The following is a 10753-nucleotide window of genomic DNA, read 5'->3' as shown; positions in this document are numbered from 1 at the left end:
GGAAGTGACAGATTTCCTGAACCTGTGCAATAGATCCAGTCATGTCATCAGGCTGGATTATGACATTAGCCCTTCTTTTGCCAAAACAAGCTCTGCTTTTGCTAAAAGTGGCTGTCCTACTCATATGCTTCCCACAAGACTCTTGCTGCTATATAACAGCTGATTTTTTGTTAATTAGTAAAACTCTGTATGTCACTGTGGTTCAGGATTTAGTGGAGACAATCTTTGCAAAGATCCAACGTTTTTCCATTTTTTTCATCCCCTTTTCAAAAATGCTAGCTGAAGAATCAAAATTTCATTTTGAACAATGATATTTAAGCCCATTAGTTACATTCAAATATTGGTTTCTCTGGCATTGTTATGAAGTCCTGGCAACAACAACACCAACAAAAACAAAACAAAAGAAAAATCCCCAAATGTTCAGGTATATTAAATTAACAATGATGTCAGACTTTTTTACTTGAGAACTCAGAAACATTCAGAAATATTTTAAGGCCCTCTTCAGTAAAAATGGATTTGGTAGTGGGAGGGTATTCAGTTTCATGTTATTTGTCTCTGATGCTTGACAGGTCAAAAAACAAAACATTTGGAAGTCTCCAGTGTTTGAAGTTATTATAAGTTTGAAATTTACATAACTGATATTTTTACTTTTTCTTCTTATAAAACATCTCACCAAATTTTAGCTATTTTAAATTGTTTTTTCCTCTTTTTTCAAATTTCATATTTCACTCATGCATTTTCTAGGTAGCTCTGCAGTCGAAGAAAGTAATCATTTCTCCCAGAGATTTATGCATATAGCTTAGGACAAGATGCAGTGAAACGGTAGTGCTAGAAACTGGAGGAGGCAAAATAGAGACATTCAAATACATAGCTTATTAGCACCTCATTTAGATCAATTATAGGCCTGAACTATGGCCTTAAGTCAATTCAGTGTTTTCCATTAACTTCAAAGAGCACCAAATGAAGCCTTATGTGACAAGTTCAAGTATCTCTTAAAAGTATATCAATAAAAAGGAACATGAATAGTACCATATACTTTTTCTGTCCTCCTGCCTAGATATTTCTACATAAAAGAATGATAATGTCTAGTAATATTATCCTTGGGTCTGACATATTTAACTATTAAATTACTGCATCTTCCCTAATACAGCAGCTCATGCCACAATTGTAATTTCTATCCAGGTTTAAGGTCCCTTTTGTACTGAACAGTCCACCTAGCTTGGCTTAAAGCTTCTGGTATGATGTCCTCAAAACTGGTCTTCTTGACCATGTTCTGAAGATGATGCACAGTTTTCATGTGCATGAAAAGGGACATTCAAGAAGGTACAAAAATTACCCAATATATTAAAATTAACTAAAATGCAAACCAATGAGTACTATGTCTCATGAAAAATTTCAGAAATAACTCTGGAAAACACTAAGCTCAATGAAGCTTCTGGAGCAGGTGCAATACGAGCAATGATAAACTGATTGGCTGTAACTGAAGCAGATTATGGCATTATCTTTTTTTGTTTTCTGTCCCTTTAATGGAGGAAATATCCCTCATAGCTGGAGCAGCTGGGACAGCCAAAGTAATGTGCAGCATCCTAGTGAAATGCCTGGGATGTGAATGCCAGGATCTGGTCTATCAACTGAGAAAGTGCATGCATGTCTTGATAAACCTTCTAGGGGAATGCAAAATGCTAATCTTGCTGTTGAAAAGAAGAAATGCCTCCTCCTGGCCTCCAAAGCTCTTATTTTCTTACAGATCTTGTGCATGATGTGTTGGTGCCCACCTACTTCTTAGTTGCAAGTCAGAGGGTCACCAGTGTTGCACTTAAGAGGTGGGTAGCTGCTGCTGCTGCTGCTGAATAGCCTCTAATGTTGATCTGTGTCAAAGCAGCACATCTGAGTCCTTTGAAATCAGCTTCAGTTGTTGGGTGTGACCATGCTATGCAAAGTCTAATGACAAAAGCAATAATTCAGAAAACAAAGGATCTGTGATTTTTTAGTGTGTTTACAGAGCTAAACACAGACATTTTCTAGACAAATATAAAAACATGGATACTTCTAAATATGCGTGCTTGTACTTATGTGTATGTACATCATGGATACAGAGGATAAAAAAATTCCATGAAGTTTTTAGACATGCTGTCACTCTCTCAGGATTCCCATTCACTGAATAGAGTTGTTTCTCTCAGTGGGAGCCGCCATTTTAATGAAGTTATGCAGCAGAGATCTGCTTTGCTAGTGAAAAGAGCAATGATAGGATTAAACTCACCATCAGGAAAGAGGAAGAATCAGAAAGCCTGAACATTTTTATAAGGTAAATTCTGTAATTTTAAAACATTTTTTGTTAATTGAACAGCTTAGTTTTAATAAAAGAACTTACCTTTCAGCAATGAACTTTCTGACTGATAATGCTTTCCAGAGTTAAGAAAGTCCTTTCCAGCTTACTTTAATTAGCTTTTCCTTTCTCCATTTTTAAAATAATAATATTCTTTTTGGGTTAATCTCTTACCTATGATATTGCCTTAGCCTAGTGGGATTGAACATTATCCCTGCTAATGCTGTAGATGTTCTTTTTTTCTATCCAGGCCCTTGCAAAGGGCATCTCTTCATAACTGTCTCACTTTCTTGGTTATACATTGATCATGTGTGTGTATACATATATATATGTATATATATATATATATACATATGTACATACATAAGCATATATGCATGTTAAGGATTGTGGAAAAAAGACCTTCTTGAAGGCCAACAGCAAACAGCAGGATGCCTTCACCTTCCCTGAAACAGCAAAGTAAGGTAAAAAGAGGACACCCCTCTGTGGAATTCCTGCACTCAGTGGTACATATTTGGACACAAAATAAGGTCACTGAAGAGATGTCGTGCAGGCTCCCTTTCTCAGTGCACAGTGATGCCTTTGAATAGCATAGAAACATACTTCACCTTTCCATTATTTTTTAAGCCCGTGTTGTCTGAGTTTTTGGCTACTGTGAAGTGATTTTAAAATAGCGAATATCAATTGTTTTGGAAATATCTGTAAGCATTAGGTGTGAAACTACTTTACTCTGACACTTGAATCCATTGTATATGCTCAGTCATGAGAACCAATCAGCTGGAGTAATGAATTCATGCATAACAAACTCCCTAACTGAGCTTACAAATTACAGTCTTTTCCTTAAGACTGTCCTAAAAGTTATATTCCATCTTTGTTTTCTGCTATTACAGAGCAATACTACATGTATGATTTACCTAGTTTGATATATAGCTTGTTAGAAATTTATTAGCACTGAGGAATACATTTCAACATCTACCTAGAGTTTCGCTTAATTTTGAGACTGATCAAAGTCTATAGGCCAGAATTCTTCCTTTGAACGGTATTACCCCTTAACAAGTGACCCCTTGCAAGATTCAACGTATAGATCTTCCTGCATATTCTTCTGTACTTTATTTTTCTCTCCCACCCTTTCCCCTGACAGCTTCGCTGAAGGAGCCCTGAGGCACACCACAAACTATAAGAGGAGCTGAGTCTGATTCCTCTGTGATTCAGTTCTTGTGAGGGCAGCTCTATGGCACTGCTTTACAATATACATAGCAACTACACAGACTCCACAACTTCTGCTGCTTTACAAGAACAGGTGTTTTAATGTTGTGCTGCTGGATCAATATAAACAAATTTCATTAAATGCTCTCTTCCTCTTAAGATTAAAAGCAAAGGTTACTTGGTATTCACAGACTTGTTTGATGAGTTTAGAAACATCTTTTACATTGTTACAGAACTCTAAACCTGGTTCCAGTAGCCCAGGAGCATCAGGGCAAGTTCTCCATCTGAAAATATAAGAGTCAGGTATCTTGCTGTTACTCCGTAGACAAAAAAAGGCAGTCCTTTAATTTCTTATTTTCTTATGAATTTGAATACTATGTAAATAAAAATAACAATAAAAGCAAAGTCATACTCTTGACAATAGTTAACTATCAGGGTATTGTTGTAATACACATTACATATGTTAAATGTAATATGGAATAATGAAGGCCTTCCAGTGTGAACAATAGAAGCACGTTTGGTTTGAATTACTAAAATATAATTTGGTGAAAGCAATTGAAATTTCAGTGGAGAAAGGATTCTTCATTAACCATGTCTTGTCGTACAACCCCAACTAGCTACTCAGCACCCCACAGCTGCTGACCCACTCCTTCCCAGTTGGATGGGGGAGAGAATCAAAAGAGTAAAAGTGAGAAAACTGGTGGGTTGAGACAGTTTAACAGGTAAAGCAAAAGCCATGCATTCAAGCAAAGCAAAACCAGGAATTCATTCTATCACTTCCCATGGGTAGGCAGATGTTCAGCCATCTCCAGGAAAGCAAGGTTCCATCAGACATCTGTCTGGTGGAAAGACAGACACCATCACTCCAAATGTCACTCCTCTTCCTCCTTTTTCCTCCCAGCTTTATATGCTGAGCATGACACTGTTTGGTGTGGAATACCCCTTGGATCAATTGGGATCAGCTGTTCCAGCTGTGTCTCCTGCAAACTCCTTGTGGACTCCCAGCCTCCTCACTGGGGGGGTGGGGTGACAAGTAGAAAAGGCCTTGATGCTGCATGAATGCTGCTCAGCAACAACTAAAACATCGGTGTGTTGTCAAAATTATTCTCATTCTAAATCCAAAACACAGCACCGTACCACTACTAGAACAATATTAACTCCACCCCAGCCCAAATCAGCACAGTATGAGATGGGTACTAGATAATAAATGTATCATAAGAACTTTGGTATTTAAATATTAATAGTAATTTTTTAGTGAATACAGTGCATAAAGGGGCTTCATGAGATAACCACGGACAAAGCTATTCATAGACAAAATTAAAAATGGTCTCCACCTACAAGAAATATGAGAAAAATTACAGAGGACTGAGGCAGCTCTTCACAGCAGCTCAATGGCCCATATTACCCAGCATGGGAATTTGTCCTACCCTTTGGGATACAAGCTATTGCATGCATTCCATTGAAAGAGAAAAATAATTTTTTATCATAATAGCTCCCATTTATACAACAAAAACAACATGTAGCTTTAGTTTTTAATGTATGTTGTATTTCAGAAGTGTTACCCACTTGAGATACACTAGCAATTTACTACACAAGATTCCAGACTGTTTTCAGACTTAAATTCAGTCCGAACCATATATATCTGTTGTAAGTGAAGTCAAATGTAAAATTCCTCAACCTTAACAAGGATGCAATTAGCCTCTAGTTCTCTTTGGTCTGCTCTGGTTCTCATATGTCTCCATCTTGTAGCAATATACCAGAGATCAAACAAGTCTCTGCATATATTGGATTAAGTCAATGAGAAAAGAATATAAGTGTTCTTAATTTAGAATAAAAATGTTGCTTCAAAAAAGAATGAGATTCAATTTTCAGGCAGTAACAATTAGGCATACTGCAGATACTTCTCCTTTTAACAGGGATTGGTAAGCTTTTCTTTTTTTATATATTTTCAGATTAGCCTTATGATCGGCATGACCTTCAATTTATCAGATCAGATATCATATATTCCTTACAAACAATTTAAAAACTGAAATGGCAGTTGATCCTCTCAAGGAATGTCTATTCCAGATTCTCGAAAGAGAACTAAACTAAGGGTAACTCTGAAATGATGCAGCTCACACTTGCCCTCTTTTGAAGAACTCTGTTATAATAGGCTATCTTTAATACTCTGTGAGGGTACTTGGTTCCTAGCTGTGATAAATCTTCCTAAAATCCCTCCTTTTAACAAGATCAAACAGCTTAGAACATCAAAATGATTGCATTTATCATCAAAGAATAGAACCTGTACTGCATGACATTTGGAAAATAGCTTTATTTACCCTTTTATTCATTACCATAGTCACAGAACATAGAGTAAAAAGCAATATTATCGATTATACTCTTTTCAATAAATGATAGGAGTATTTAGATTTTAAACCACGTGTCCTCCAGGTATTCCTTCCACCCTGCTTTATTCTATGAGTCTATGATTTTATGATTAATGATTATATATATATGAATTGCATGCCACAGAATGTGTCAGACAATTCCCTCTTTATGAAAATTCAGACATCTTTCCCCATGAAGAAGCAACACAGGTAATCAAACATAAAATCAGAAATATTATGGTTTAAGAAACTGTAACTGTACAGGAAAGAGAAGAGTGAGAGGAAAAATGCTGAAAGTGCTGTAGGAAGAAAGCACTACAAATCGGGAACAAAAGCTTGGAGGACAATGGAAATCCTTGATGGCTTAGAAGTGAAATTATTCATATGAAAATGTTACAGTAAAAATAGGGAGAGTATTTGGAGGGTTATCAAAGATGCATTCAACAAATCAAGGAAGAGCAGCACAGACTCTAGTGGGGATTGGATGGAGACTGTTCGTTTCAGAAAGAGTGTTCTGACAGGCAAAAGACAACTCAGGTCACTTTATGTTAAGCTAATACTAAGGTGATAGATACAGCAGCATCAAAAAAAGAAAGTAGCTGTTATTTAAGTAGAACTAATGCCTTGGGTAAGTGGAAGAAATGGGAACATCTGTATTGTTATGTGAAATACTTTTGCATCAGAGAGACAAGTGCTAGTCATATCCTGTAAAATAGAGGACCCTACATTAGCTCAAAGCCAAACCAAGTATGCGTTGTAGAATTCAGTGGGTTCATACATAATTCTGAAGAACCGGAGTACAACAGAATTTGTTATTTCTTTCACACGTCTTTTCTCAGTGAGGCTTCTTCTCCTCGGTTCAATTACGTGTGTTCAGAAACATCATTTGATGAGGGAGGGAAATGGTATGCAGTAAGTAATTATTCATGAATTTAAGTCAAATATGGCAAGTAGCTCAAACTGAAGGAAAATGGAAAACTTAGAAAAATCAATTTTTCTTCTTGACCAAAAACCCCAATTTTTTCTTGTAACAAAAATTATTATAGACTATCAGAATTAATTTAAGAAAAAACTTCAAGTTGAAGTGAAGTAAGTGTACATCATAGATTAAACATTTTTTGAGTTTGTTTTACTTTTTCTCCTAAGAAAAAGTAGTTACTTACACTGTGTTAACTAGGAGGTCACTATTGCACAATCTCTCCAGTCAAATAAGAAATCTAAATAGAGGGAAAAAAAAGTTCTCTTTCAGGTCTTTCCATCAGCCTTTTACATCCACAGAGTTGCTGCTACATGCAGAGAACTTGTAATTCTACAGGGTCACCATGGGGGCTGGAGGAGCAAAGGATGACAAAGGCATCTCTTTGTGGCTGCGCTAAGAACGACCTGCCAAATACTCATCATATCATACTGTCAGTCTCAACAACAGCTACATGTGCCAGCCGACAATGTATGTGGCTGACTCACTCTAGCTGTAAACACATGCCAACTACCACTGACTGGGAATTTTTCAGCAAACTAATTTTGATGGAAAACATTGATTTGTCAAAATTAAAATACTGCCATGGCCATGTAAATAAAAATTTCAGCATCCAGACACTTGTCTGCTGCAGGATGGTCAGTATTACTAAGGCAGGGTGATGCTTCCTAAAAGAGGTATCTCCTGCCCTAAAAGACCAAGATCCTGCTCTGAATTAAAACAATGCTTTTCTGCATTTCTTATATAGGGAGCCTAGGAAAACTGGTCCCCTAGGTTATGTCTCTAACCTTGGTGTATGTGAGTATTGACCCACAGTTCAATCTTTTCAACCCAATGACTTGTCACTCAAGGGGAAAACCGTTTTGTTCACAATCTCCTCAATATAAATGAAATATCTAATATTATTCAATGACACTGTAGCACACCAAGCATCTTACAAGGCTGACAGAAAACTTTTGAAATATAAAAAGCCTATGGATAACTACGGAGTGGGACATTTATTTCTGGTTTATGATTCATCACTTGAGTTTATTGGAACTTCCATAAGAATTAGCAGAAGACACATTTTTCACTGCTTTAAGTTTTGAGAATCAAAATGGTTTTCTATGCTCTTTCAGGATAACCCTGATACATCACAAATGTGAAAAAGTATGAGAGTAAAACTGCAAATACTGAATTTGGCCCACATGCGAGATTTGGGAAATTTGGAAGATATTCAGAGGTCCATGATCTTACAAGAGTCAATGTCCTATTCAATAGGTCAGAGAACTCACCTAAGCAGTGGTAAATTTAACTTCTGGAATTAATCAAGTAGACCAAGGACCATAAATACTTATAATTGATCCCCAAGTAACTCAGTTATGAGTCTACTAGTATTTCCCTAATAAGAAAGATTTCATACCTTTCCTGCCCATTTGACATTTTTTCTTACTGAGTTAAAAATGTCAAATTCCTATAAACAATAATTTCAAAAAAGCATTTTCCATGGGAATGTACGCAATTGAAAAATTCCCTGGTAGTACTGATTTCGTTTGACTACTACAGAATATTCTTAAATTCCTCCCTACCCTTACAGATAATCTCAATCCCAAGAGAGCTCTGTCCACAAAGCTTATATCCCTCCTCTGCTTCCAGATTGCTCAAGTTTGCTGTAAATATAATCTCACACAAAAAATATTTCCTTCAACTCCAAGCAGAAAGGAACTCCTATCCCTTTTCCTGTTTGCTTGCACTTGTATACTGTTAGAGTAGATGGCGGAAATTTGATTTGGCAGTTTGTTTCTACAGTTTGGGTCCCTGTGGGTAGACAAACCCCTTAGATTTCACGTTGAGCAAATTAAAACTATGAAAGTAACTCTCACTGAAACGCACAGATTTTATGTGAAACTCCCTCATTCTTTCTGTGACCATAAACTTTAATCTGAATACCTGAAATAAATTTAGACATTGCCAGATAATAGTCACTCATTCTCATCTTGGCCCTTGCTTTGATCGTATACCCCTTTCTTTTTCACACCACTGTCACCCTTGATCTATTAATAAGATAGAGAGTTTATTTTCCAGAGTAATTTAATGAGATTTTTTTTCCATCAGGCTGATTTCAGTACTGCTCTACAAATCCCACTTGAATCTATCTTTCTTAAACATATGTGATCAGATATTTATATAGCTCTAAAACTTAGTTCTCACCATGATCTTTTACCTTAATGTCTATAACTTTACTTTGTATGTTCACTAGAAATATATTCACAGAACTTAAAAATTCTCTTGTCCTCTTAAGAAATGTGTCATTGGTCATTAGTGGTCTTTCTGTAACCTTATATTTGACAACTAGTATAACATAACCATGTCTTTCTCCTCTTTTGTCTGTCTGTCTGACAAGTAACCCAAAATTCTATCCTCTATCCCATAAATACATTATCTTGTACATGTTTTGAAAATTTAACACAAGGCTACTATTCCCTTCCTTCAAAACATTCATTTTACAATGTGGTATTACCTGTCCTCCTGTGCATTGGCAAATTTGTTAGCTTTTACTCGTGTCTGCTTTTCTGTAACACATGTCCATTTCTGTGCTCATGCCATTAATGAAAATATTAAGCAAGATAATTTCCAACATAAGTAATTTAGGAATACTTAATCTTTGCCTGAAAACTCAAATTTTTGTACAACCCACTGCCATCTGTCCTTTAGCCCAACTTCAGTTCTCTAAATCTCATCTTCTTCAATATTTTCAGATTAGTCATTTCCCCTGTAGCCATACAAAGTACTTTCTGATCCAGACAGGGCAAACTTGCATTTCTTCATCTTTAAAATAAATTGTCTTAAGAAAGAAAGATATGGCTGGATAAAATCTCTCTTTGGTGAAATTTGTATGAACAGCTATTTATATATCAGTTTTCTTCTGATTTCATTCTTCTTTCCCCCACACACCCCCTTTTTTTTTAATTGTACAGTCTATTTGTGTTTGAATAATGCTCCTGCACTTACTTAGAGTACTTTTTTACTTTTTCAACATGTTTATTATTTTTGCGTCCTATATAGACTTGGTAGGTTTATTTAAAGGCATAAGACAGTGTGATAGGCTTACTTGTTCTAAAAAAACCAAGGGGGAATTCTTTTTTTTTTTCTTTCCCCTGCATCTGTAAAAGAAAGATGTTGAATGGGGAGGGTGGTTTGCCGTGGGTGATTGATCCACACAAAAGAACTAACCAGCAGATTCACATTCCAAGCTGATGGCCTTCCGAAGACTGTTGGGAAGGGTGATGAGTTTTTTTTCCTCTCCTGGGAAACGGGAGGCACTTCACTTTTGCCTTAACTCAGGCAAGGTGTGTGTTGGAGGGGTCCAAGGTTCACTTTGTTTTCAGCCTGGTCACCTGGCTGTTTCTGGCCCCAATTTGCCTCCGTTTTCCTGCACCCTGTTCTGCCCCCAGCCCAGACCTGCTCGGACTTCATCAAAGAGGCTTGACTCACCTGCAGAGAAACCTTTTGGGGAGGAGGTCGCCCTTTCCCTTCTCCGCTCCTGTGTTGGCAGTGGCTTCTGTCCATCAACAAAAGGGGGAAAATCCTGGCCACAGCCAGCCGCAGACAGCATGAGTTTTGTGGGAAGAGCCCCTTTTTCCCCTTTTTTTCCCCCTTCCCCTTCTCAGTGTGGGGGGGAAGATCCACATTTTCAGCTTCTCCCACAAACCGGGGCCTCATGTGGCTACTGCCAGAGCCCAACAGCGCCCCCTGCTGATCGTGGTTGGAATTGCACCAAAGGCGGAAAGTACTGAACTGTTTCCTTTTTCAAGGGGATTTTTGGGTACAGGATTATTGTTTGGTTGGTTTTGTGTTCTTTTGTTGTTTTGCCAATACACATATATCCTTTAAAAAATG

The 10753-nt window shown here is 37.1% G+C and overlaps 1 long non-coding RNA gene across 1 annotated transcript; it reads right to left on the bottom strand.

Annotated features, from left to right (window-relative positions):
• Positions 1–3684: 3684 nt before the first annotated feature.
• Positions 3685–10543, bottom strand: LOC116783853. Its single transcript, XR_004355871.1, has 3 exons — positions 10349–10543; positions 7062–7115; positions 3685–3816 (listed from the first exon to the last, which is right to left on the bottom strand). It is a non-coding gene; the product is annotated as an uncharacterized LOC116783853 (long non-coding RNA).
• Between the last annotated feature and the right edge of the window lie 210 nt (positions 10544–10753).

The sequence above is a fragment of the Chiroxiphia lanceolata genome, chromosome 3, assembly GCF_009829145.1.
Source record: "Chiroxiphia lanceolata isolate bChiLan1 chromosome 3, bChiLan1.pri, whole genome shotgun sequence".
In the NCBI taxonomy this organism is placed as follows: Eukaryota; Metazoa; Chordata; class Aves; order Passeriformes; family Pipridae; genus Chiroxiphia; species Chiroxiphia lanceolata.
Note: the sequence above shows the minus strand (reverse complement) of the source record. Positions and strands in the feature narration are given on the sequence as shown.